This window comes from Neoarius graeffei, chromosome 4 (assembly GCF_027579695.1).
Source record: "Neoarius graeffei isolate fNeoGra1 chromosome 4, fNeoGra1.pri, whole genome shotgun sequence".
Lineage (NCBI taxonomy): Eukaryota > Metazoa > Chordata > Actinopteri > Siluriformes > Ariidae > Neoarius > Neoarius graeffei.
Genome location: NC_083572.1, coordinates 113,830,386 through 113,857,528, shown reverse-complemented (window position 1 = coordinate 113,857,528; position 27,143 = coordinate 113,830,386). Strand labels below are relative to the sequence as shown.

Here is a 27,143-nt window from a genome sequence, read left to right as displayed (position 1 = left end):
AGACTGTGTCTGATTCCCGAACACTACTTGGAAGGCTGTTCCATAACTGTGGGGCTTTGTAAGAAAAGGCTCCACTCCCTGATGTAGCCTTCACTATACGAGGTACCAGCAGATAGCCTGCACCTTTTGATCCAAGTAGGCGTGGCAGGTCATAAAAGACCACAAGTTCACTCAGGTACTGTGGTGCGAAACCATTCAGTGCTTTAAAGGTCAATAGTAGTATTTTATAAATCAATACAAAATTCGATTGGGAGCCAATGCAGTGTGGATAAGACAGGGGTGATGTGGTCATATTTTCTAGTTCTAGTAAGGACTCTTGCTGCTGCATTTTGAACTAACTGGAGCTTGTTTATGCACTTATTGGAACATCCAGACAGTAAGGCATTACAATAATCCAACCTGGAGGGAACAAAAGCATGGACGAGTTTTTCTGCGGCATGTATTGACATTAAATTTCTTATCTTAGCAATATTTCTGAGATGAAAGAAAGCTGTCCAGGTAATGTTATAAATGTGAGTTTCGAATGAAAGACTGGGGTCAATAATCACTCCAAGGTCTTTTACTGCTGCAAGTGAAGAAACAGAAAGGCCATCCAGAGTTACTGTGGAATCAGAAAGCTTACTTCTAGCTGCATGTGGTCCGAGTACAAGTACTTCAGTCTTGGCAGAGTTAAGCAGAAGGAAGTTAATAAGCATCCAGTGTCTAATGTCCTTCACACATTCCTCAGTTCTATTAAGCTGGTGTCTCTCATGAGGTTTTGCAGAAACATACAACTGTGTGTCATCAGCATAACAGTGGAAACTAATACAATGTTTATGAATAATATCACCCAGAGGGAACATATATAGAGAAAAAAGCAGTGGACCCAAGACAGAACCTTGTGGAACACCAAACTTTACCTCAGTACGTCTAGAAAAATCACCATTTACATCAACATACTGATAGTGATCAGTTAAATAAGAGCTGAGCCAGGAGAGGACCGTTCCCTTAACTCCCACAACATTTTCTAGTCTATCCAGAAGAATGGAATGATCAATGGTATCAAATGCTGCACTAAGGTCAAACAACACAAGCAGGGAGACACAGCCCTGATCAGACGCCAACAGTAGGTCGTTTACTACTTTAACCAGAGCTGTCTCTGTGCTATGATGAGGTCTAAATCCTGACTGATACATTTAATGGATGTTATTCCTATGTAAATATGAGCATAACTGCTGTGCCACAGCTTTTTCAAGGATCTTGGAGATAAAGGGGAGGTTTGATATTGGCTGATAAATGGACAGCCGACGGGGATCAAGGTCAGGTTTTTTAATCAGGGGGTGATAACTGCTAGTTTAAAGGATTTGGGTATATAGCCAATCGTGAGAGAAGAATTTATTATTTTTAGAAGCAGTTCAATTCCTTCAGGTATTATCTGTTTGAATAGATGTGTAGGTAAGGGATCTAGTACACAAGTTGAGGCTTTTGATGCAGAGATTAATGAAAGTAATTCAATTTCTCTAAGGGGAGTAAAACATTCTTGTGTGCTTAGGGTCGTTGTCTTGCTGCATGACCCACCTTCTCTTGAGCTTCAGTTCATGGACAGATGTCCTGACATTTTCCTTTAGAATTCGCTGGTATAATTCAGAATTCATTGTTCCATCAGTGATTGCAAACCGACCTGGCCCACATGCAGCAAAACAGGCCCAAACCATGATACTACCACCACCATGTTTCACAGATGGGATAAGGTTTTTATGCTGGAATGCAGTGTTTTCCTTTCTCCAAACATAACGCTTCTCATTTAAACCAAAAAGTTCTATTTTGGTCTCATCCATCCACAAAACGTTTTTCCAATAGCCTTCTGGCTTGTCCACGTGATCTTTAGCAAACTGCAGACGAGCAGCAATGTTCTTTTTGGAGAGCAGTGGCTTTCTCCTTGCAACCCTGCCATGCACATCATTGTTGTTCAGTGTTCTCCTGATGGTGGACTCATGAACATTAACATTAGCCAACGTGAGAGAGGCCTTCAGTGGCTTAGAAATCACCCTGGGGTCTTTTGTGACCTTGCCAACTATTGCATGCCTTGCTCTTGGAGTGATCTTTGTTGGTCGACCACTCCTGGGGAGGGTAACAATGGTCTTGAATTTCCTCCATTTGTACACAATCTGTCTGACTGTGGATTGGTGGAGTCCAAACTCTTTCGAGATGGTTTTATAACCTTTTCCAGCCTGATGAGCACCAACAACGGTTTTTCTGAGGTCCTCAGAAATCTCCTTTGTTGATGCCATGATACACTTCCACAAACATGTGTTGTGAAGATCAGACTTTGATAGATCCCTGTTCTTTAAATAAAACAGGGTGCCCACTCACACCTGATTGTCATCCCATTGATTGAAAACATCTGACTCTAATTTCACCTTCAAATTAACTGCTAATCCTAGAGGTTCACATACTATTGCCACTCACAGACATGTAATATTGGATCATTTTCCTCAATAAACAAATGACGAAGTATAATATTTTTGTCTCATTTGTTTAACTCATTTGTTTTCTATATTTCTGCATAAATATGACCTCATTTGTTCATGAGGTCATATTTATGCAGAAATATAGAAAATTCTAAAGGGTTCACAAACTTTCAAGCACCACTGCTTGAATGTATGTTTCAATTGAGAGTGTGTCTTGCAGGTATGAAGATGAGCTCAATAAACGTACCGACTCCGAGAACACCTTTGTGCTCTTAAAAAAGGTGAGCTACAGCATTTATTTCTGCTGTGTATTGCACACTATGTCTGCATTTGAATAAATGAGAAGATTAGGATCTTGAACAGAGAATGTGTGTGGTGTGGTGTGGGTGTGTTTCAGGATGTTGATCAGGCTTTCATGGCTCGAGTTCAGCTGGAGACATCAGTGAACAGCCTTAGAGACGAGTTTGAGTTCCTAACACTGATCTATGAGCAGGTGCATTCCTATTTCTTACTATAGTAAAGAACTCGGTCAGTGTGTAAAACGAGTCATAAAACGTGTGAGTTTCTTTTGTAGTAGAACATTGAGTTGATTAGTTTTCTTTAGCAGCACATCTGCAAGTGTCGCATTCCTCTTATACCTCAGAAATTTGACAACAATTTCAATCGGACATCCACAAAACAAATTAGTTCTTGTTCCCACTGATGGTATAGCAGCTATAAACGCTCATCTCCTCACCAGTCTCTCTTTGTTCTCGCTTAAATGCAACATGTAAACTCCTCTGTCCTGAAGATACCAGAAAACTTACCGTAAAGTTCCAGCTTCATGTCTGACTATTCCACAGCGCTGACACTGGAGACTCCTTCCAGAAACATTCCACAAACACATTTCTCCTGACAGAAAACTTCACCGTATCAACAATTACACACATTTTAAAAATCTGTTTATGTGAAGCATCAGTTGTACAAGTCCCTCTGAATGTATACAGTACTGTGCAAAAGTCTTAGCCCCCATTTTTTTCATACAAACTTTGTTATAGATTTCTATTTTCTGACTTCTACATTATCGAGTCAGTACAAAAACATTTTAGAGTTCCAAACATTCTTTTTTTTTCCAGCACAAAATTAAAATGTTACAGAAAAAAAGTTTGTAATATGTCTGAGCAGCATATTCCATAAGAGAGCACTTTTTACATTAAAAAAGAAAATGTAATGAAGGCTGCTGGGTTTTGGTGCAAAATGAAGAAGTGAGTGTGACAGTCAAAGTGTCCAGAAGAACTGGGGCTGGTTCTGCAAGATGTTCAGTGAAACCTACAGCTCATTTCCGCATAAAACTGCACTCACTGGACCTGAGACTTTGATTTTTTTTTTTAAGAAAAAGGTCGTCTCACACCAAATATTAACTTTATTTCATTTATTATGGCTCACTGATTACTGTTTATAGTATTTTTTTAATGTTGAAACATTTCATTTCATTATTTTTAAGCCATTTTTGGTCAACAGCATTTTTTCACATGTGCCTAAGACTTTTTGCACAGGACTGTATTTATAGCTGTTGCTATAGAAATAATAATGTATTAGAACGAGCACATTAATTATAAATAAACCTGTGATGTGCAGCTGCACTACTGTCAGAGCTGCTATTATAGAAAATTAATCTTTAGATGCAAGATCTTGAGTCAAGAAAGACATTATCTAGATTAATTTTCATATACAAGATGTGTCATGGACTTGTTGATATTGATGTAAATAATTACTTGTCCTCATGATAATACTGGAGTCAGGACCCATTCAAGTCATAATTTTAAGTCCAAACAATACAAGGCTACTCAGAATGTTTATTTTTGTTCTTTTTTCCATAGAACTATTAGACTTTTGGAATCATCTGCCTAGAAACATAGTTGAAAATAGTTGTTTAGAGACCTTTAAAAGGTCATAGGCAACAGTCGGAGGAGAAACGTAGAATATCAACTTTATTGTCGAGAAGAACGACCCAAAAAGCGAATTCAATCTTCCTAGTGTCTAATTTGCACCCTTAAATTGAATAAAACGGTTAAAATATACTGTTTTGCCCAATTTCCGAAGGTTTGTTTGCATCTCACTTATGCACACTTTCACCTCCAGGGGACCGTCGTCGTGACGTCATTCAAGCCAAACAGACCAGGGGCAGTTCTGTGTTTACCTGCAAAGCGAGCACACGTGTACGGACTTTGGTTGTGAAAGGTTGTGTAAAATGTCTGATAGCGATTTTGAAGTAGGAACTCTCCAAATTAAATATCGAGAGGTGAAACCATGTATGTATGAACCTATGGTCGTTGTGAAGCAATCGGTGAATGTGGCTCACTGGTTTGACCGTGCGGCCTCGGAATCGGACAGCGACTCGGCCGACTCTGATTGCGGTGACCCCGGACCTCAACAAGACTCGCGCCCAAACGATTTATCCTGGTAGTTATGATAAATTCCTACTTTCGTCGTAATACTAAATAAGAGCCCTTTTGAAGAATAATTAAACCGCCCTCCCTAGTGGATATAGGGAACGATTACTGGACAGTGTGCCGGTAGGCCACATTAGCCTGCCATCCGTGGCATTATACTATTTATAGCCGACTCTAAGCGAGGAAATATCCCTTTGTCTCATTTCCACAATGATTGTACAGGATCCGTCAGGATTCTTGACTTGTCAATTGCAAGCAAAAGTAAAAATGTTTCCCTCCAATCTTCTCCTTTTTGCTTGAGCGTTGCTGCTCTGTTTCTTCTTTGACTGCTTGATTTTTGTTTTATGTGCATAATCCACTCTCTCTGCCTCTTCTCCTCTTTCGGGAAAAAAAAACAACCCTCTGGCTTCACGCGCACAATCCACTCTCTCCGCCTCTTCTCCTCTTTTGGAAAAAGCCAACCCTCTCGCTCTGCCTCTTATTTTTCAGAAAAAGCCAACCCTCTCACTCCGCCTCTTCTCCTCTTTTGGAAAAAGCCAACCCTCTTGCTCTGGCTCTTCTCCTTTTTCAGAAAAAGCCAACCCTCTCGCTCCGCCTCTTCTCCTTTTTCAGAAAAAGCCAACCCTCTCGGTCCGCCTCTTCTCCTCTTTTGGAAAAAGCCAACCCTCTCACTCCGCCTCTTCTCCTCTTTGGAAAAAGCCAACCCTCTCGCTCTGCCTCTTCTCCTTTTTCGGAAAAAGCCAACCCTCTTGCTCTGCCTCTTCTTCTCTTTTGGAAAAAGCCAACCCACTCGCTCCGCCTCTTCTCCTCTTTTGGAAAAAGCCAACCCTCTCGCTCTGCCTCTTCTCCTTTTTCGGAAAAAGCCAACCCTCTTGCTCTGCCTCTTCTCCTCTTTTAGAAAAAGCCAACCCACTCGCTCCGCCTCTTCTCCTCTTTTGGAAAAAGCCAACCCTCTCGCTCTGCCTCTTCTCCTCTTTTGGAAAAAGCCAACCCTCTTGCTCCGCCTCTTCTCCTCTTTTGGAAAAAGCCAACCCTCTCGCTCCGCCTCTTCAACTTTTTCGGAAAAAGCCAACCCTCTTGCTCCGCCTCTTCTCTTCTCTCAGTAAAAGGTAAAAACTTCTTCCTGAACCGGTCCCGTTGTTACAGTTCACTGCACAACAATAAGGCATGGGGGGTTTCTTTGGAAATTCCTGAACGCACGTCTGCACTCAAGCCGAACGGCAATGTAAGTAAATGGAAGTGGACTCAACTCAAGCGGTTTGTTTGTCCTGAATGACGTCACGCACCTAGTGGTCACGAAAATCGCCGAAAAGAAATTCGCTGTGATCCGCGCTAACTTATTTTAATTATTATTTATTAACAATACTTCTTAGGATCAGAAGAAAATTACAGAGGGTTTTTTAACATATAAAGTTTCAAATGTGCATAAAATTAAAACTGTTGCCTATGAGCTTTAAAGTTAAGGCTTGTCAATATTTAAGTGATTAATTTGTCATGGTAGTTCTGGGGCTGTTTTTGACTTTTTAAAATTTTTAGTGGTGTTTGTTTATAGAATGCATTTTTACAATTTGTGTGTGTATATATATATATATATATATATATATATATATATATATATTGGTTTTTACTTGATGGTTTTATGTAGTAGTTTTTGTTTAATAGTTGGTGTGATGTCGAATGATTTTTACCAGTTTAATAAAGATGTAGATGTAGATCAACACCTTCTGACCAATCAGAACCCAGACTTCAAGAGTGCGTGGTGTAAATGGCCTTTTAAAACACACAGCATTTCTTATTGCTTCAACCTAGAGCTCTCTGTCCCTTCACAGGAGCTGAAGGAGCTGAAATCCCTGACTGGAGAAACATCAGTGGTTGTGGAGATGGACAACAGAAGGGACCTGGACATGGACGCGATTGTGGCTGAAGTGCAAGCGCAGTACGAGGAAATTGCTAACTGCAACCGTGCTGAGGCTGAGAGCTGGTACAAACAAAAGGTGGGAAGGCCTTTTTATCCACATCTTAGTGCCATACCTTAAACTGTGTTACACTATTGGACACATGATTAAATCTAGAAGCACTGTGTGTTTCAGTGTAGAATCTGAGTGACAGAGAAGGTTCTAGTAACCAAAGAACCCTTAACTATTTAAAGAAACCATCAAATATTCTTTTTTTTTTCTGAGATTGTACTTTGGAGTTTTTTTTTTTTTTTAAAGCTTGTTACACCATAAATGACTTTTGCCTGCTGATTTTTTTTTTGGAGCAGTAAAATACAAAAATAAATATGGAGTACTGTGAAAGTCTTAGACTTGGGTGAGTGTTAAATTAACCTGCTTAAAAGAAGTGACAAATTCTTGCACACTTGTAACAATTCTATTGACTCAGTTTGCATGAAAAAGGTATATAACAGTGAAAATCATCATCATTCATTAAAGTTTGTGTGTGTGTGTGTGTGTGTGTTAGTATGAAGAGTTGCAGGTAACAGTCACGCAACATGGAGAAAACCTGAGAACCACTAAAGCCGAAATTGCAGACTATAACCACAAAATCCTTCGCCTGCAGTCCGAGATTGACTCTGTGAAGGGACTGGTAAGAGCCTCGTTTCCACTGTAAACCTCTACAGCTGTAAATTCTGTCCATGACATCAAGGTCTGCTTTAAAAACAGAGCAGTTTCTTTCCATTTTAGGGAAACCATCATCAAGCCATTACAAATAATCCTGTCATCTTTTTCTAGGAAAACGATGTTACAGCAATTAAAGCGAGACGGCCTTTCGATTTCATAAAATCAGTGAAATTTAGTTCCCTCTAAAATGTGGTCATTGTGATAGATGTTTATTTTTGTAATATCTCACAAAATATCAGGCCATTCTGTGGCTGGGAAGTTATTTAATTTGAGGGGATTAAAGCAAATAATGGGCATGAAATCGCTTGCTTCGCGCAGTCAAGCAGACAGAGGAAGTCTGTGTGCGCATGCACAGGTTTACCTTCTTTTTTTTGTAGTATGTTTATTGAGCATCAACAATACAGATCTACAGATTGAAAATGGGGGGGAATCCCTACATGAAACACAGAATGCTCATGTTTTCAGTTTTGCATTTTTCAGAAATCCCCCCCCAAAAAAGAAGAAAAAAACAAACAAAAAAAAAAAACACAGGACAAGAACACACAAACAGGGGAAATAAAAAAAAAAATAGTTGCAATGCTCAAGGACTCAGATATCTGGTTCCTCAGGTGTAATATTTAGTGAGTATTTAGTAATATTTATTTTAATGGACAGCAAGGGGTTCCAGGTTCTATCAAAGTTCCTCAGAGAGCCTCCGAGAGGAAACCTTAGCCTCTCCAACTTTAAGCTGAACAGGACTTCCGTAACCCATCGGCTATAGGACGGGGGTAAGGTGTGTTTCCAGTTAAGCAAAATTAAACGCCTGGCCAGTAGAGTACAGAAAGCCATACTGTGTTGTGCTTCAGCTGATAAAGTATTGGTGTGTGGAATACCAAAAAGGGCAGGGAGGGAATGGGGGTCAGCCGCAACATTGTCGGCCATGTGAAGGGTATCAAATATTTTAGACCAAAAGTCTATCAGTTTTGGACATGACCAAAACATGTGCATGAGATCGGCAGGGGACTGGTTGCATCTATTACAAGTGTCTGCAATATTGGGATAGATTTTTGACAATCTATGATCCTATGTATGAGTTTGCACTGGATTAGCCCATGTCAGGCACAGATAGAGGAATTGTGCACTAACTCAAGAATGTTATCCCATTGGTCTGGTTCAAGATTTAGCCCTCGGTCTTGTTCCCAAAGTTTTTTTGTTTGTTGTGGGAAGACTGAAGTAGTCCAAGGCACTAAAAATATGTGAAATATTCCCTCTCTGATTGGGGTTTATCATAAGAAGAGTTTCTTACAAAGTCTGTGTGGGGAGATTTGGGAATTCAGGATAATTTTTCTGGATAAAGTGTCTAATTTGAAAAAAAAACACGGAAAAGGTGTGGGGGGGAGCTTAAATCTGGTCGACAGGTCAGTAAAGGACATGAAAGTACCATTGTCATAAAGATCATTAATAGAAGTTATGCAACTCTCAGACCAAAATTGAAAGGCAGAATCCATAGTTGATGGCTTAAAATTGTGGTTGTGCAACACTGGAGCTTAAATAGAGCAGTCTTGCAGGCCAAAATGCTTCCTGAATTGCAACCAGATTTTGAGCAACTGGTTGACTACTGGATTAATGCTTACATCAGCGGTTGACACAGAGAGTGACGCGCACAGCCACGCCCTCACTGAGGTCCGAGATGAAGAAATTTCAATTTGGACCCAGGCCAGCTGATTGGTAATGACTTTGTCAGTCCAGAATAGCAATTTATGAATGTTACCTGCCCAGTAGTAGTGCAAAAAAATTGGGGAGCGCAAGACCCCCTACCCGTTTAGGGAGCTGCAATATCTTTTTTTTTTTTTTTGCATGCGCACAGGTTTAATGGCCCAAAGAAATTTTGATACTGATTTGTCCAACTTGGCAAAGAACTTTTTTGAGGTGACTACAGGAATATGTTGAAAAAGGTAAAGGAACTTTGGCAGAACAGTCATTTTGATGAGGTTCACCCTGCCAGCTAAAGACAGGGGTAAAGTTGACCATCTGGCAAAGTCCTCCTCAAGTTTACCAAGTAAGGGAACAAAATTTTTGTTGAAAGTGTCAGCTAGAGTCCTGTTGATAAATATGCCCAAGTATTTAAAACCTTTATCCGCTCTTTTAAAACGAGCTATATTATCTGGAAGGTACGGTGGCCGACAAGGGTCAAAAGGACGGCAACGGCCCAATACGTCTCAGTTCGAGAAAACAGCTTCAAGTACAGAAACGATGCAAAATCACAAACTCAAACACAAGTCTAAACAAGGTCTAAATGAAAAAATGTGCTGCAAAAAACAGACAAATGCATCATCAAACGCGATGCAAATAGAGAAACCATCTGCAAACCAAGAAACAATCTGCAAACAAAAAACGCTGCATTACCTGTCACTACAAACGGAGATGCTCCAAACCTGCAGGGGGCGCTCTGTGTAACAGCTCAATAGAGAGACAGATGGGATGGAGCATCTCCGTTTGTAGTGACAGGTAATGCAGTGTTTTTTATTTGCAGATCGTTTCTTGGTTTGCAGATCGTTTCTCTATTTGCATCGCATTTGATGATGATGCATTTGTTTTTTGCAACACTTTTTTTCATTGAGACCTCGCTTAGACTTGAGTTTGTGATTTTGTATCGTTTCTGTACTTGAAGCTGTTTTCTCGAACTGAGACGTATTGGGCCGTTGTGGTTCAGTCAGCTGTTCTGTCTCTCTCCATCCTGTGTCTCTCTCTATTGAGTTGTTATGCTGAGAGTGCCCCCTGCAGGTTTGGAGCATCTCCCTTTGTAGTGACGGGTAATGCAGCGTTTTTCGTTTGCAGATCATTTCTTGGTTTGCAGATCGTTTCTCTATTTGCATCGCATTTGATGATGATGCATTTGTCTGTTGTTTGCAGCATGTTTTTTCATTTAGACCTAATTTAGACTTGTTTGTAATTTTGCATCATTTCTATACTTGAAGCTGTTTTCTCGAACTGAGATGTATTGGGCCGTTGCCGTTTGTTTGACCCTTGTCGGCCACCGTAGGAAGGTCCCCAACTAAGTTGTTTATTGCAAATAACTCACTTTTTTTTTTTTTTTTTTCCAAAACTGAGTTTATAGCCAGACAATTGGCCATATTATTTTAGAATGTCTAAGACTACTGGGAGTGTTGTGGAACGATTTGATATGTAAAGGAGTAAATCATCCACATACAGTGATAGCTTGTGTACAGTTCCTTGGTGAAATATCTGAACCAAGATTTCAGGGTCTTAGCCAAATGGCTAGAGGTTCAATAGCTATGGCAAACAATAAAGGGGATAGTGGACACCCCAGTCTTGTGCCATGGTGGAGTTGAAAGGGGGGTGAGACTATATAGTTTGTTTGTACAGATGCTACTGGAGATGAATATAGCAATTTCACCCATGAAATAAAACCTGAGCCTAACCCAAATCTGTCCATTACTTCAAAGAGAAAGTCCCATTCCACCCTGTCAAAAGCTTTCTCAGCATCCAGTGACACCACAGCCTCTAGGGTGCTGGAGCTGGGCATGTTAAGTATATTGAAAAGTCTTCTGGTGTTGTGAAATGAGCGTCTTCCCAACATGAAGCCTGTTTGATCTGATGAAATGATCCCTGGTAGAACTTGCTGAAGATGGAGGGATAAAATTTTGGCAAGAATTTTGTAATCAACATTTAACAGTGATATGGGTCTAAAACTACTGCATAATAAAGGATCTTTATCTTTTTTTAGAAGAAGAGAAATAGTAGCATTAGTCAGGGTTGGGGGGAGTCGGCCAATAGACAGTGCCTCATTATATACAATACTTAGGACCGTGGAGAGAAGTGGGGCAAATTTTCTTATAAAATTCTACTGTGAATCCATCAAGACCTGGTGATTTGCCACTTTGTAAAGCCCTAATAGCACTCGTAACCTCCATTGGTGAAATTGGGCTGGCTAAATTTTCTACCAACTCCTCATCTATTCTGGGAAATTCAATAGTGTTGAGCATATTGACCATATTAATCTGAGGATGATCTGATGCATATAGATCAGAATAAAATTTGGCAAATATTTCATTTATATGTTTTGGGTCTGTCAGAGTGATGCCTGATGGTGACTTAACACTTGGAATAAGCCTAGAGGCAGCTGTAGCTCTAGCTTGCTGGGCAAGGAGTTTGCCAGCCTTGTCCCCTGATTCAAAAATCCGTTGTCTAGATTTGAGCAATTGCAGTTCTGCTTCATTTGTAGTTAAAATATTTAACTTCAATTGAAGCTGCAGGTGCCTTTTGTGGAGTGTGGGGTCTGGGTTATTAGAGTAATTGTCATCAACTTCCAGGAGCTGTTGTGTTAGTTCTAACTGTCTGGACATAGTCAATTTTCTAAGATGAGCTGTGTAGGAAATTATGTGACCTCTTAGATATGCCTTGTAAGTTTCCCATAAGGTGCCTTTGGACACGTCTGGGGTGTCCATTAATTAAAAAAAAATAACTGTATGATGGATCTTCAGGAATCAACAAAGGGGTCATTAGCTAGTAGATGTGAGTTGAATCCCCATGGTTTTAGAGGACGTCTGTAAGTAGGAAAATGTATGTCTAATGATGTGGGAGCATGGTCTGAAATTATAATGCTATGGTAATCGCATGCGTGTATATTGGAGCGTAATCTGTTATCTAAAAGAAAAAGTCTATTCTAGAGTAGGAATGATGGACATGTGAAAAAAAGAAAAGGATTTTTTATCTGGGAATTTAGACCTCCATGGGTCTAATAAACCCAGCTCTGTTGCAGTGGAAGTTAATAGTTTGGCCAAGTTTGTAAGGGAATACGGTCTAGAAGAGAATCTGTCTAAATCAGCATCTTGAACAAAATTGAAATCCCCCCCCTATAATTATGTGGTATGTTTCAATATTGGGAATGGAGGTGAAAAACCTGGATATGAACAGTTCATCATCCCAATTTGGTGCATAAACACTAGCTAAGATAACTGGGGTATTGCACAGCCTCCCTGACACTATAACAAACCTATCAGATGAGTCAGCTACAACTTTTTCTGGCTCAAATGGAATGTGGCTTTGAATCAAAATTGCAGCTCCCCTAGCTCTAGCACTGAACTTCGAATGATACAAATGACTAAACCTGCCCCTTTTAATGCGCAAAATCTCATCACTATGCAGGTGTGTCTCCTGCATAAACACCACGTCTCCTCTCAGCCCCTGAATGTGAGATATAATCATATTTATTTTAGTAGCTTGGTTTGCCCCCTTTACATTCCATGATATGAAACGGATATTATTCACTTTTTTTTTACTTTCCATACAAGTGATGGATTATTGTTGTCAGATTTCAATTCATTTCTCATGAGCACTCACAAGGCACTCCAAACCAACAGGGGGGGACTACGCACAAGATAGAGGTGGAACCCAAACCCTCAGCAAGTGTTTTAGAGGGACTATATTTACCTGCGCACCCACTGGGAAAGCATGGTAGGAAATGTTTGGACAAAGCCCAGTTAGTCTTTCACCTGCTCCTGGAAATATGGAATGACCACAACTCCAGATCAACCTCAAAACACAACTGGTAGGAAAAAAAAAAACCCTTAAAACATGGAAGATGCGATGAGGTCACGTTTTATCATGACTGTTTGTTTGTTAATTATTAAGTAAATGCAGTTTAAATTGGATAATTTTGGTTATGCTAATTTAAACTTATTGTTGAAGATTTACCTTGTTTGAGGGGAAAATGTTTATTATTTCATTCATTTTGAGATACTTGTTTTTTTTGCTTACCTTGAAGGTTATCAACCTATTCTATCTTATCCAATTTCATCATTTGATTATGTCCACTGAAACCAAAACCCTCTTCAAGAAAATAAAAAACCAAGGAATAAGAAGAATTGAGTTGTCCATCATATCCTTCAACGGTTGATCAGGCAGTTTTTCAAGTTTGGGCAGAGTTGTGGTCACAAAAAGCACAGAACTTGACAGTTGATAACCAGCATGGCAGTGATGACTAGGATCAAAGGCCTAAAGACAAGCTGTCGACGCAAAGGAAGGAAGAATTGACTGGAAACTCTTCACCATGGTGAAGGAAACTCTTGGGAAAACAGTCAAGCAACTGAAGCAAGAGAGGACTGTAGCTAAAACTGCCTTCGCCAAGCAAGTGAACTACCTGAGCAGAGCTGCAAATGGCATGATCAAGCATGAGCTACAAGAGGAGTTCAGCAAGCTCAGTTCCCTGGCAAGGCATGTCAGCAATGCAAATGAGGAATACAGGGCTGGCCTACTGGCAGATGATGAAGCTGGAACTGGTGAGGGTGAAGAAGTCAAGCTTGGCAAGCACCAGCAGGATGAGCTTGAAAAGACAATGGAAGAGTGTGATGCAAAACTGGATGAAGTCTGGAAAGCAGTCCAACCCAACCTCTGGCAAAGGTACGGCGAAAAGGAGGTAATATCTGCAATCCAAGAAGCAGTGATAGCCTGTGAAAGAGCTCATGCAAGCCCCATCACTGCTATCAATAGAGATGGCTATGAACTGCAGCTGGAAGGAGTGAGAAGACTTGTCCATGATGCAATTGCAAGCCTGAAAGACTGGGAAAGATGGATCCCACCTGATCAGACAGCACACTTGGAGGGCAGAGTAAAGGACCTGTGGGCATTTGGCAACAACCTCGAAGCCAGAAGGGCAGAATTCCTCACTGCAAAATGAATCACAGAGGACGAAAGAAGAGAAAAAGAGCCTCAACTTATGGCAGTTCCACAACCAGTGGTGAGGATAAAGCTAACCAGCCTACCTAAATTCACTGGGTTCAAGAGGAATTTCCACAGATGGAGGAGAGACTGGGAAAGCCTGCAAAGGCAGGGAGAGCTGACTGGCTCAGTGGAGGTGAAGAAGTTCCAACTCCTTGATAGTGTGGATGAGAGGACATGCAGAGACCTGCGCTTGTCAACATGCAACAGTGCTGAAAACATATTTAGAGTACTTCAAAACAGGTATGGAAACAAGCCAGCAATCGCCTTGGAAATAATTGAGGACCTGGAGAGGATGGCCCCTGTAAAGTCACACCAGCCAAGGAAGGTGATTGACCTAATTCAAGCTGTAGAAAAGGCCCTGAATGACCTCATCGAGCTTGAGAGCACTGGAGCCATCAAGAATCCCATGGTGATCAGATCCATAGAGAGCAAACTGCCAGACAATATGAAGAGGGACTGGCTCACATTCATGGTCAATCCAAGAAGTGGAGTCACACCGGACAACCACTTTGACAGCCTTCTCACATTCTTAAAGACTCAGGAGGACATTCTAGAGAAACTAGACCAACTGGGTGTAAGTGAAAGATCTGAAAAAAGCCTACTTACCAGGAGAAGTATGCTTCCACAAAGTCCACAAGGAAAGGAGGATGTGTTGTCTGTGGAGATGAAAGGCATTGTAAGATCTTCTTTTGCAAGAGGTTCAAAGAACTAAAGCCTAGCGAGAAGCTAAATGCTGTTGAAAAGCTGGGAGAATGCAGAAGATTCCTCATGTGTCATGCAGAGGATGAGGAATGTATGGACACTTACCTGTGCAGGAACAGGGACTGCAAGAAAGGGAGCTCCTCAGACCACCATTTCTTTCTTTGCCTGAAAGGAGGATTCAAAGGGAAAGAATCTGAAAAAGTGGGAAAACCCAGCACCAGAAGGCAAGCACTCAGAGGAACAAGAGAGATGAATATCTGGACTCACCCCAGACATGGCAGAAAAATTCAGGAGCGCTTTCTCCAACATGGCTGCAAAATCACACTGCACTGAAAAGAACCTACCTGGAGTGATGGACTCAAATACATGTGAGTTACCAGTTATTCTTATGCTTCTGGAAGTAACTGCCAATGCAGGCCAGAAAATTGAAACTCTCATTGACTTGGCATCAGATACCAACTACATCACTCACAGAGCTGCCAGGAGACTGAAGCTACGGAGTGAAAAGATCACGCTTGCTGTCCATGGAGTTGGAGGCATGGCCATGAAGGTAAAGATACTTACTCAAGGTGAGAGTCAAGACACCTAGAGGCACGGAGAGAGCTCATGAGCTTATCTGCTATGGCTTGAATGAAATTGCCAAAGTGCAGAGAGTAATCAAACCACATCAGCTCAAGAAGTTCTTCCCCGGCACCAACCTGGAAGACCAGAGCATGTTGAGCTTCTCAGCCACCGTGAAGGAAGACTCGCTCCACAAAGAGTAAAGTTAGTAGGAGATCTCGTCCTTTGGGATGGCCCTTTAGGAAAAACTGTTGGCGGAGCGCATCCAGACCTCTGTGAAGTAGTGGACATGGCTCTGCACAATTCTGAGACTCACTTTGCACGATCAATGAGAACCACAGCAGTGAAGTATCAAGAAATTGCTGAGATGCAAGAGTTCAAAGCTGAAACCAAAGGCACAGTTGCTGGCAGAGAGTTCTTAGACTGGTGGAAATGGGACAGCATTGGGGCAGCCTGCAAACCCATGTGTGGAGGATGCCGGTGCAGTAACTGTCAGCCGGGAGGCAAAGACATGGCTCTGAGTGAGGAAAGAGAGCTGGAGATTATCAGGCAAGGCCTCACCTATGTGAAAGCGGATGCTCACAGTCAGAAGCCTCACTGGGACACAAAAGATCCCTGGGTTGAAGATCCAAGTTCCCTGCCCAACAACAGAAGTGCAGTGGAGGCCATCTTTCTGAGGACAAAGAGACAGTTCAAGAAAGAACTAGAGTGGCGTGTGGCATACACAACTCAATTCCATGAGATGGTGGAGAGGAAAGCAGCAAAGAAACTCACCAAGGAGACCATCGCCATACTGAGCCTTTCCAGTTGGTACGTCAGCCACTTGGTGGCGCCAAACCCACACTATTACAACACCTGTGTGACTGGTATGGAACAGCAGCCAGAAGTTTAAAGGGTTTAGCATGAATGACCTCCTTCTGAAAGGGCCTGATGTCCTCAATCCCATCCGAGCAGTGCTACTAAGGTTCAGGAGAGGAGTCCATGCTGCCCTTGGCGATATCAAGAAAATGTATAATTCTGTGTGGCTTGAAGACCTGGAGATGCACCTCCACAGATTTCTCTGGAGATACAGTGAAGATGGAAAAATTGAGGAATATGCCATCACCAGAGTCAACATTGGCGATAGACCAGCAGAGTACATCGCACAACTGGCCATGAGAGAGACAACAAAACTGCCCATGTTCACTCACCTGGAGGAGGAGCGTAGGATCCTTGAAGAGGATTCTTATGTAGAGGACATCCTGACATCCCACAATGACCTGGAGAAGCTAGACAGAACCACCAAAACAGTTGAAGAAATCCTAAAGGCAGGCGGATTCTTCCTCAAGCCATGGGTCCGGGGAGGCAGAAGGATGCAGCACAAGATCCAGCATCGTCAGATCAAGTCTTCATTCTTCCCAACCAAATGAGAGAAGGAGACAACAAAGCCCTTGGAGTTGGCTACCTGGTCGAATCGGATAAACTGTACCTCATGACCTCAATCAACTTCTCAAAGAGAAAAAAGATGAGAGTTAGCCAAAATCTCCTTGGAGAAGAGGTGAGAGAAAAAACTCCAAACCTACTGACTAGGAGACAACTGCTTAGCCAAGTAGCTAGCTTGTATGACCCAATAGGTCTTGCAACACCTGCCAAATAAAAGGGAGCCATTCTAGTCAGAAGAGCTTTTCAAGAAGCTGGAGGTAAAACTCTGGCACAAGACACATGGGACAAACCTCTGTCTGAAAGACTGAGAGAAGCCGCCATCCGCCTGTTTGAGGAATATACAGTTGTGTTCAAAATAATAGCAGTGTGTTTAAAAACGTGAGTAAAGCTCAAAATCCTTATAGTTTTTATTTCCATGCATTGGGAACAATGCACATTATATTCTACATCAAAACATGAAGAAATATGTATCAATATTTTAATTACTTGACAGAAAATGAAGAAAAATGAACATTGGGCTGTTCCAAAAAATAGCAGTGTCTGCATTTTTCATTACAAACTCCAAATATTTACTGTATAAACTGAAAAAATCTTAAGGATTTAGTATTCCTGTGAATCAGTAAACTAATATTTAGTTGTATAACCACAGTTTCTGAGAACTTCTGGCACCTGTGAACAGGTATTCCAGTCCAGGATGATTTGACAACATTCCACAATTCCTCTGCATTTCTTGGTTTTGCCTCAGAAACAGCATTTTTGATGTCACCCAAGTTTTCTATCGGATTAAGGTCCGGGGATTGGGCTGGCCACTCCATAACTTTCATTTTGTTGGTCTTGAACCCTGATGCTGCTCGCTTGCTGGTGTGTTTGGGGTCGTTGTCTTGTTGAAACACCCATTTCAAGGGCATTTCCTCTTCAGCATAAGGCAACATGACCTCTTCAAGTATTTTGATATATGCAAACTGATCCATGATCCCTGGTATGCGATAAATGGGCCCAACACCACAGTAAGAGAAACATCCCCATATCATGATGCTTGCACCACCATGCTTTACTGTCTTCAGAGTGGACTGTGGCTTGAATTCAGTGTTTGGGGGTCGTCTGAAAAACTCTCTGCAGCTCTTGGACCCAAAAAGAACAATTTTACTTTCATCAGTCCACAAAATGTTTTTCCATTTCTCTTTAGGCCAGTCGATGTGTTCTTTGGCAAATTGTATCCTCTTCAGCATTTTTTTTTTTTTTTTTTTTAAACTTTGCAGGAGCTTCTTGCCAATAGATTAGCTTCACACAGGCACCTAATTGTCACAGTACTCACAGGTAACTTCAGACCATCTTTGATCACCCTGGAGCTGATCATTGGCTGAGTCTTTGACATTCTGGCTATTCTTTGATCCATTCGAATGGTAGTCTTCTGTTTTCTTCCATGTCTCTCTGGTTTTGCTGTCCATTTTAAAAGCACTGGAGATCATTTTAGCTGAGCAGCCCATCATTTTCTGCACTTCTTTACAGTATACGTTTTCCCCTCTCCAATCAACGTTTTAATCAAAGCACGCTGTTCTTCTGAACAATGTCTGGAACGACCCATGTTTCTCAGGTTTTCAGAGAGAAATGGATGTACAACATGTGCTGGCTTCATCCTTAAATTAGGGCCACCTGACTGACATCTGTTTTTTCACAGAATGAATGATCTCACTAATTAAACTCCATACTGCTATTATTTTGAACATGTCCCTTTCACTTAATTATTCAATTACACAGACTCGGGAGCATGCATATAATGAATGTTGGGTCTGTTGGTTTTCTATGACTCTACTACACCTACTGGTAAATTATTTGCCATGTAGTAATATAATTTCCACCAAAAACAGTGATTGATCTGGTTAGTCGTGTTGGACTGCTATTATTTTGAACACAAGTGTACGTGGCTCAACCAAATAACCTTCCACAGAAGCCTCACACCAGTTAAAAGGATTGGAGGACCCTGGGGGATAACATTCTCTGATGGAAGTGACCAGAGCTATGGAGCTGTTGCATACTTCAGATGGAAGACTGAACAAGGGATCCTGGTCTGGTTGGTCAAGTCCAAAGCAAAGCTCACACCACTTGACCAGAAGGGAGAACCAGTGAAGGCTGAGGTCTGTGGTGCTGTCTACGCTGCAAGACTCAGAAGATGCATTGAAAAGCACGGTCGAATGCAAGTTGAACGTTGGCTCCATTTGTTGGACAGTCAAACCGTGCTGGGAGCAATCCAAAGAGAGAGCTATGGGTTCTGGACCTTTTTCGCAAACAGAGTTTGAGAGATCCAGAAGACCACATCTATTGGAGATGGATTCCAGGTGAGCAAAACATTGCTGATCTCATAACAAGAAGAGCAACCCCAGAAGACCTCAAGGAGGGCTCTGTGTGGCAAAATGGACCAGATTTTCTGAAACGACCTGTGGAAGAATGGCTGACAAAGTCAGCCAAAGACATTGCTGCACAGGCCAAAGAAGGTATAAACAAGCTCCAAAGGAAATGTTTCACGGCAGCACTAACCCGAGCACAGGTGAAAATGTTTCCAACCTCTGCTCCAGTCGAGACTGACCAAAGCAAGGACTTGCAAAGTGGCCCTAGTGGAGAAGAACACCAAATCCAAGTCTGGAGACCACCTGCTGGTTCTGCAGTGAGGAAAATCCTTGACATCAGCAGATTCAGTAGTTTAACCAAGCTGACTGGAGTCATTGCCTGGGTGTGGAGAGCTGCCACAAAGTGGAGAAAAGTGCTGGCCAGAACCTCAACCACAAGTAAACCAAAGGGGGAGAGAATTCCTTCAGCCCAAAAGATCAGGTCCAGAGCCAAAGAAGCTGCACTTACCATCAGGGAGTGTGAAGATGCACTCAGGGACCTCTTCCTTGCAGCTCAGGAGGAGGTAACCTTTCCAAACACCACACTCCACAGACTTGCTGTGGTAAGGGATGAAAAAACTGGACTTTTGCTCTGTGGAGGAAGGTTCCAAATCTTTAACGAAGAAAAAACTGCAGTGCCAATCTTACCTTGCACATCATGGATATCTATTCTTCTAGCTCAAGAAGCCCACAACACAAATCATGAAGTGGTAGGTACACTCCTCCAGATGAGAAGGAAAGCCTGGGTGGTAAGGGGGCAAGACTAGCTCAAAAGATTGTTGATAACTGTGTGACATGCAGAAAAGCGAAGGCCAGAAGATGCCAGCAGATCATGAGTGAACTTCCACCTGAAAGAATAACACCAGCCAATCCATTCGAGTACACAACAATGGACTTATTTGGACCTTATGAAGTAAAGGATGAGGTGAGAAAGAAGGTGAAGCTCAAAGTGTGGGGAACTGTCTTCTGCTGCATGGCATCCAGAGCTATGCACACAGACCTTGTCAGTGACCAGTCAGCTGAAGGCTTCTTGTTAGCCTACCAATGGTTTACAGCACTGAGAGGGCATCCACGGAAACTCTGGTCGGATCCTGGAAAGAACTTTGTTGGAGCCAGACCTGCCCTCAAAGAGCTCTACATGTTTCTGGACCAACTGGAAAAGTCAACGCTTGAAAATGAAGCCTCCAAACACGGCACAGAATAGAGCTGTTCATCAGGTCCAAGTGGCACACAGCCCAAAGGAATGTGGCCGTTGCAGATGTTGTCTGGCTGGCTGACCAAAACACTCTGAGAGATCAGTTCAGGCTTTCCAAGGTCATTGTTAACACTGACAAGAAAGGAATTGTAAGGGATGTGCATGTCAGAACCTTCCTCAGTTACTCAGTCTCTACTGTGAAACCCAGTCTCTTCTGTGAAACTCACTCAAAAGGTGAAGATACCATCAACCAAAATACCTGCAACAGTTCTTCACAGGGATGTCAGATGGATAGTTGTCCTGCTTCCAGCTGAAGAGCAGCAACAAAATTGAAAATGGAACAAGTGAATCCAGTACATTATGCAACTGGTGTCACCTTCTTGGGTTGAAGAACCAGGAGGTCAAGTGGGAGGTGTTGTCATTCTCCCAGGGCTCCTATCCTCTCGTCTTCTACCCTGCCACACATTGTCTAAGTATTAATAAAACAACCACAATCTGTATCAATACAGTACACTGCTGAACAGTAATACCCATTATTCTACGCATGACGAACCTAGAGGGGCTCAACAGGCAAACCTTAAAATGACAACTAAACTGAACAGAGCAGTCTTGCAGACAGAGGAAAAAAAAACATCAGTGAGCCCAGCTTTCCACGCCACAGAGGCTAACTTTAAGTATCTTATAGCACCAATGAACAATTAACAAGCTCGGTTAACAAAACAGCCTCATCTTTAGCAGCTGCGCCACTCAATGGCACGTGAGTAAAGTAAAGCAAAAAAAATACAACCCCGAGTCCAAAAAAGTTGGGACAAAGTACAAATTGTAAATAAAAACGGAATGCAATAATTTACAAATCTCAAAAACTGATATTGTATTCACAATAGAACATAGACAACATATCAAATGTCGAAAGTGAGACATTTTGAAATTTCATGCCAAATATTGGCTCATTTGAAATTTCATGACAGCAACACATCTCAAAAAAGTTGGGACAGGGGCAATAAGAGGCCGGAAAAGATAAAGGTACAAAAAAGGAACAGCTGGAGGACCAAATTACAACTCATTAGGTCAATTGGCAATAGGTCATTAACATGACTGGGTATAAAAAGAGCATCTTGGAGTGGCAGTGGCTCTCAGAAGTAAAGATGGGAAGAGGATCACCAATCCCCCTAATTCTGGCTGACAAATAGTGGAGCAATATCAGAAAGGAGTTTGACAGTGTGTAAAATTTCAAAGTTTGAACATATCATCTACAGTGCATAATATCATCAAAAGATTCAGAGAATCTGGAAGAATCTCTGTGCGTAAGGGTCAAGGCCGGAAAACCATACTGGGTGCCCGTGATCTTCGGGCCCTTAGACGGCACTGCATCACATACAGGCATGCTTCTGTATTGGAAATCACAAAATGGGCTCAGGAATATTTCCAGAGAACATTATCTGTGAACACAATTCACCGTGCCATCCGCCGTTGCCAGCTAAAACTCTATAGTTCAAAGAAGAAGCTGTATCTAAACATGATCCAGAAGCGCAGACGTCTTCTCTGGGCCAAGGCTCATTTAAAATGGACTGTGGCAAAGTGGAAAACTGTTCTGTGGTCAGACAAATCAAAATTTGAAGTTCTTTATGGAAATCAGGGACGCAGTGTCATTCGGACTAAAGAGGAGAAGGACGGCCCAAGTTATCAGCGCTCAGTTCAGAAGCCTGCATCTCTGATGGTATGGGGTTGCGTTAGTGCGTGTGGAATGGGCAGCTTACACATCTGGAAAGACACCATAAATGCTGAAAGGTATATCCAGGTTCTAGAGCAACATATGCTCCCATCCAGATGACGTCTCTTTCAGGGAAGACCTTGCATTTTCCAACATGACAATGCCAAACCACATACTGCATCAATTACAGCATCATGGCTGCATAGAAGAAGGGTCTGGGTACTGAACTGGCCAGCCTGCAGTCCAGATCTTTCATCCATAGAAAACATTTGGTGCATCATAAAACGGAAGATACGACAAAAAAGACCTAAGACAGTTGAGCAACTAGAATCCTACATTAGACAAGAATGGGTTAACATTCCTATTGCTAAACTTGAGCAACTTGTCTCCTCAGTCCCCAGACGTTTACAGACTGTTGTAAAGAGAAAAGGGGATGTCTCACAGTGGGAAACATGGCCTTGTCCCAACTTTTTTGAGATGTGTTGTCATGAAATTTAAAATCACCTAATTTTTCTCTTTAAATGATACATTTTCTCAGTTTAAACATTTGATATGTCATCTCTGTTCTATTCTGAATGAAATCTGGAATTTTGAAACTTCCACATCATTGCATTCCATTTTTATTTACAATTTGTACTTTGTTCCAACTTTTTTGAATCGGGGTTGTAGAGAATAACACGCAACGATATAATATACCGATGCAGGCTACAGCTCACAGTCCTTCCAGGCCATAGGCAAGATTAGCAATAACTCTGTTACCCTGCATTCATTTTTGTCCATATCAATACCAAAGAAAAAGAAAAAAACTAGTAACATGCAAGAAAAGATGAACCTGTGACAGCCGTCCTTAACTTGAGTCAGTCATCTATTGGTGAGGTAGGTTTCTGGTACGTGGCCAAAAACTGCTGAGCTGCTTTCACCGATGACAGTCGCTGTCTACCCCCGTCGTCAGCCTTGATAAACAGCCACGCCGGGTATAGCAGTGAGGGCTTGAGTTAGAGAGTGTAGAGCCGGTGCATTACCTCTTTGTACTCAGCACGCTGGTCTAGCACTTCAGGGCAGTAACCTTCGTATATGTAGATTGGCTTACCATCATACTTTAACTCGCCTTGTTTCCGATGGGCAGCACAAATTAGTGTCCTTAGTTTGAAACTTATGAAAACAGATGATCACTGCTCTGAGCATTTCTCCCTCAGCTGGTTTGGGTTTGAGTGCACAATGGGCTCTCTCGAGTTCTGGAGGAGAAGGTAGCATGTCTTTTCCCAGTACATCAACCAAGAGTTTAGAAAAAAAACATCATTGGCCCTGCACCCTCTATTGCTTCAGGCACTCCTATGAGACGCACATTACACCGTCTACTTCTCCCCTCTAGGTCTGTGAGCCTAGCTCTCAGCTTTGCATTATCTTCAGCCATAGAGGTTACCTGTGTTTCTAGTAGCTGCAATTGGCTCAGCCCAGATTCCACATCACAAATACATTGCTCATGGTTGTTCACTGTGGACTGTATCGCGTCTAACTTTGTATCGATGGCAGCAAGCTTATTTTCAAATCTTACAGAAAGAGAGTCAGGTTTAGTCAACAGGTCCGCTCTTAGGTCAGCTAGCATGCTAGCCAAGGTAGCATTATTGATAGTGGGGTTAGCAGCAGCAGCTTGTTCTTGTCTTTTCTTATCCGGTTTACCTGGCTTGGATGTCATGCTGGCTGGCAAAACTCTTTAAGACACTGTTTAGTATGTCGCAGTCACTAGTTGTGATAATTTGAGTGAATAGTGGTCAAAATAGAAAGTGTGTGGCAGGAGCCTAGAAAAACACCACTACTCCATTCCGCTCACCAACCGGAAGTCCCCCCCCTTCTTCTTCTTCTCCTTCTTTTGGGTTTTACAGCAGCTGGCATCCACAGTGTTGCATTACTGCCATCTACAAGTTTCCCTTTGAGCGTGCACTGACAGTTCCATCATTCTGTCGCTAAACGAACAGCTGATCACACCGAGGTGCTCGCTGAGTGCCCATATTTATTAGTTTGGTCCTGCGTTTCCTTTCCTTCATATATAACATCTTTTTCTTTCTCGTTTTCCATTACTGTAGTCGGTCTTTCACATTTCATTCGCACACTCACATCCTCCATTTTTCTCTCCTGTTTCAAATTTGTATCCCACAATGCCTTGCGTGAACAGGAAAGCCCACCACGTGATGCATGACGCAGTATCTTGAATTGGGTCATGGTGAAGCAGGAAAAAAATAATGAATTTAAAGCCATGTGATTCTAAACTCATCAATTGTTCTGTTTAAAAAAAAAAACTAATGAAATTGGAAGTCTGTGATTTGAACTCAGTAGCTTTTGGTCACTAAACAAAAGTAATTGGGTGTCGGGAAAATTCTTTTTATGAACTACACTTAAAATCTGAAAGTCAGTACAGCTTTAATGAGTGTGTGTGTGTGTGTGTGTGTATAAATGTTTCTCGTGTCTACAGTAGACTAGCAGCACTTTTTTTTTTTTTTTTTCCCCCACTGAGCAACTGCTAGGAACTGCACTTCCTCTGAATAACAAACACAGGACATAGAAAAGTTGTAAACCTTTTATTCAAACCCCCCCCCCCCCCCCCCACACACACACACAATTTACAACTTTTGTGTAATTTGTACTTTGATTAGATAACTTTTGCTCAGTCTATCAACTCTCAGTTTCTCCTCTAAACAGAAATCATTTTTAGCAGAAAATAACGATAGAGTAAATAATCCCCTCCATTCATGCTCATTCCATCTGTGACTGAGTCCGTAACGGAAATATCACCAAATGGACTTGAGTATATTCACTCAGTGGAGCTCAGAAACTGTGTAGTCACATGGCACAATTGTTGCTGATTGTCTGCATGAACGTCCATCACTGGGCTCAGTACAGTTAGCCCACAGCTTCGCTTCACATCACTGTGTGTTTTTGTCCGAGCGCTCATGGTTCTGTTACACTCGGTTTCAAACAAATCACAAATAATCCTCATTAGTAATAAATACACACATGATTATAGAAAATCGTGCTGATTGGTCAAGAAATTCAGACCATTTCTCGATAATCACCTCGAATGAGTCAGCAAAATGGCGGCCAGTTGCTTCGTCACTGTAAGTGAGGAAGAATTACAAATGATGAAAGAAAATGCTTTTCCGAAAAGCACTAAAGATGCTCTGAAGTTTGGCCTAAACTATTTAAAGGGAAGGTGGAATTGTGATTTATCCATTTCAAAACAAAGTATTTTGAGTTAGCGCAGATAAGTGACAAGTTTGGAATAAATTATTTTTTTAAATATGATTTAAAAAAAAATCAACTGTGTATTTATACTAAAACAATTATCCACCTGAGGCTGAGTGATTATCGGTGAATAATAACCTCAACCTTGACTTTCTCTTGGTTATTATTCACCGATATTCACTTCACTTTTGGTGAATAATTGTTAAATAAAACGTGTTAACTGCAGATAAGATGTAGATGAACAAAATATGAAACTGTCTGTTTATTTTTCTTTTATGTTTGAAATACAGGATGGGGTTTGCCCTCCTGATGATCATTAACAATATTATTTGTAAAGAGTTAAATTTGACAATTCATTAATTGGCCAGTTTAATTATATTACTTCAATTACATTTAATAGTTTAATTATAATTAATAATACTTTTTTCTCTTTCAGACAAAAACTTGCTGTCTTTGAGCACTTTTTGGCAGATAATTTTTTGTGGCATTTTTAACAAGCATATTTAGGCAAGGCAAGTTAAACTATGTATAACGCATTTCATACACACAGGCAATTCAATGTGCTTCATAAAAAATAAAAGCATAAGAACAGTAACAAAGAATTAAAGTAAAATCATTAAAATCCAAGATTAAAAAGAAATTAAAATAAAGTAAAATCATTAAAATCAAAATTAAAAGAAATTATATTAAAGGAAATTAATTAACCTTTAGGTAAAAATTAATCAAGTGAAAGCATCTGAAAACAGCTTTGTCTTGAGCCTGGATTTAAAACTAACAACAGTCGGAACATTTTTGATCTCATCTGGAAGTTGGTTCCAAAGCTTAGCAGCACAGCAACTAAAGGCTGCTTCACCACACTTCGTTTTGACAGCTGGTATTACTAGCAAGTTTTTCTCCTGTGGTCTTAGAGACCTAGTTGGTGCATATAATTGAAACATATCCAGTAGGTAGCTGGGTCCCATCCCATTTAATGTTTTAAATAGAAGTAATGCTTTAAAGTCAATTCTATAGCTCACTGGGAGCCAGTGCAGAGACCTTAGGATTGGAGTGATATGGACGACCCTTTTTGTTCTTGTAAGAACCCTTGCTGCTGCATTTTGGATTAGTTGAAGCTCTTTGATGGTCTTTTTTGGAAGACCTGTGAAAAGGCTATTGCAGTAATCAACCCTACTGGAGATGAAAGCATGAATAAGTTTTTCTAGATCATGTTTTGACATGAGACCCCTGAGTTTAGAAATGTTTTTTAGGTGATAGAATGCAGACTTTTTTCCACTTTCATATGACTGTTGAAGTTAAGTTCGCTGTCAATAAGGACACCAAGGTTTTTGACAGTATCCTTTGTTTTAAGCCCCTTAGTTTCAAGAACAGTGGCAATCCTAAGCCTTTCCTCCTTTTTGCCAAATATAATTGCTTCAGTTTTATCTGTTCAGCTGAAGAAAATTGTGAGACATCCATTTGTTAATTTGGTCAATGCATCTATGAAGAGACTCAAGAGGGGCATAGTCATTAGGTGACATTAGCAATATACTTGTTTATTGTTGGCTAAGTCAAACTTACATCGATTTTATTTCACATTAATGAGCACAAAGCTTTGTCGACGTACCATGACAGAAATAAATTGCACATCTTTCAAGCGGGAAAATTGAGTTGTTGCAAGAGCACCAGCCGAAATGTTATATTAGATGAGGGGAAGGGCATCAGG

General features: G+C 41.3%; 1 pseudogene; it reads left to right on the top strand.

Annotated features, from left to right (window-relative positions):
- Positions 1-27,143, top strand: part of LOC132885516 (intermediate filament protein ON3-like) — a 43,862-nt pseudogene that overhangs the window by 7,671 nt on the left and 9,048 nt on the right.